Source organism: Parasteatoda tepidariorum, chromosome 7 (genome assembly GCF_043381705.1).
Source record: "Parasteatoda tepidariorum isolate YZ-2023 chromosome 7, CAS_Ptep_4.0, whole genome shotgun sequence".
NCBI classification, from domain to species: domain Eukaryota; kingdom Metazoa; phylum Arthropoda; class Arachnida; order Araneae; family Theridiidae; genus Parasteatoda; species Parasteatoda tepidariorum.
In genome coordinates this window covers 41316610-41319070 of record NC_092210.1, presented here as the reverse complement: position 1 = coordinate 41319070, position 2461 = coordinate 41316610, and positions in this window count along the sequence as shown.

Genomic DNA, 2461 nt, shown 5'->3' with positions numbered 1-2461 from the left:
GTTTATCTGTGGCTTGAAGTTAGGCTCGCAGAAAATGCCGTTCATTTGTTAAATTTAGTAGGAATAGCACAACCTGTGACGTAGGCTATAGTATACCCAATTATGAATTTTTCCTTAAGAAGCTAGTTTTATTCAAACTTTTATTTTCATTATCATGCTTTTGTTAGCTTTTGAAATAACATTTCTGAATTTAAAAAAATCGAAGAAATAATAAAGTATCAAAAACTAAGTATTAAATATCATTTTTCGAAAAAAAGTGATACCTAAAAATATATTTTAATGAATACTAGTTTATAATCAATTAAAAACTTTTTTTTCTCAGAAATGGTATAGCACTAAATAGAAATAATTTATGAAATATATTTACATCATAAAATGAAATGTGATAATAAACACTAAAAAATATAAATTAAACAAAAAAACATTAAAAATGTCTTTATTAGGCTTAAAGAAAGTTGTATTATTTCTTTATTTTTATTTTGTCTTTTCGACGAAATATAACACCATGTTTGCTTCTCTACATTTAAGTTTATGACAATAGACAATAGTTTTTTTTGTTAAATAATTTTCGTATTTTGGTTAGCCGGGTGCAAGCAAAAAGTCGCCATAAGACTGCAGACCAAATTCTATTTTATAGAATTCTTTTTATAGAACTGCCAAATTCTATTTTATTTTTTTACACACAAAAATATTAAATAAAATTTAAAAAAATAATAGAATTTCCATGAACCTAACTAATCAATAATTATCATAATTTTACTCACACACTTGAAGAAAAATCAGTTCCAAGTTAAACCATTATCTCGTGTAAATTTATTGCAATTTTAAAAAGGTGTTAAATTTTACATTAGTATTATGTAATAGAGATTAATGCGATTTAGCATTACGCGAAATTATGGTTAAAATTAGCTGCGTATTAAGATTGTAGCACATTCTTTTGAAATTATGTTTTAAAGCACTGTTAAATCTCTACTAATACAGTTTTATGATAACATGTTTAAAAATGTGTATTTAATTAAATCTTCGATCTTTTCAATTTTCGACTAAATTTTAGTACCATGAATAATCGTACTGTTTCTGTACTATTAATTCATTTTGACAAAACATGAAAGCAATGCTTGAATGAATAAATAACAATATAATAATTTAGTGATTTTGCAACATTTTTTTAAAGATGCTTTAGAAATCAAGCACCGTTTTAAATTCGATTTAATTAGTCTTTTTTTTTTAATAAAATGTTATATTCTTTTAAGCAGCTTCTGACTTCACAAAATCCTGAATCACCATACTAAATCAAAATGCTTCAATCATAAAATAGCGTTTAGTTATTTTTTTCTTTAAAAGAATCTATTCACGCAGGACATTCTCAAAATTAACTGGCAATGAGCCACACATGCAGGTGACATTTTGCTTCATTAGTTTGCTTTTTATCATGCTCACATACATTTTCGCGTGTTTTAAAAATAATGTTGTAAAGGTTAAGGAATTTTATTTCTACACTATGGCTTTAGTTGAAAAAAAGCATAGCAAGAAATAATAAATAATTAAATATAATAAAAATTGCGTAGTTCTTTTATATGTACCAATTTAATCTATTGTTTACCCCTTAATCTTTTACAAAAAATTAAATTTTAAATTAAAATTCGATATATTTTTGTTTTTTGAAAGATCTTTATAATTCAAATAAATTCTACTGGTTTAAAAATGAATAATAAACTAAAATATGGAAGATCAGATTTTTATTGTACAGCATTTTAGTCAATATTTTTGTCTTTCCAATGGTTTATAGTAAATTGGGCAGTTGTCCCATACCGAAATAAAGAGTGAGTGAGAAGGGATGTAAAAAATTGAAATGGAAATAGAAAAAAAAAAGTTTTGGACAAGGATAAACAAAGTATGACCAGCTCAAGATCACCAAGAGGTTTTATTTGCCTTATTCGGACGGTATGGTTCTCTCTATTATCAACAGATGGCAGTACAATAAGAGGCATTTATAACTTCCTCTTCTGGATAATATGAATGACGTTCTATGATGACAGAGGAGAACTGCGAAACTTCCGGTTTGATGTTTTTTTCTTTTCTTTTAATAATACTGGGTGAATATGGTTTGCTTATTATCTCAGTCAGTTGTTTTACCCAAGTTAAAAATATAAAAAGAGCGTTTTTGATTATTCAAAACGATAAAAATAAATAAATAAATGTATCTACTGCTATTTCTCAAACCATTTGTGCTTTCTAATTGCACATATGCAAATCTTTGTGTAAGTCTATGGATTCCCATGCATTCTCATTCTTTTTCATGCACGAACGTGTATTTTTGTACAGAAATATTTCACAATGACTTTGAAGCATTGAAAATGATTTTGAAATTTTAAATATCCTTTCAAACTTAATTATTGTTTTGGTGTAAGTTTGATTGAAAACAAAAATATCCAGATAGCAGGAAGGTTTTATTCAAAAA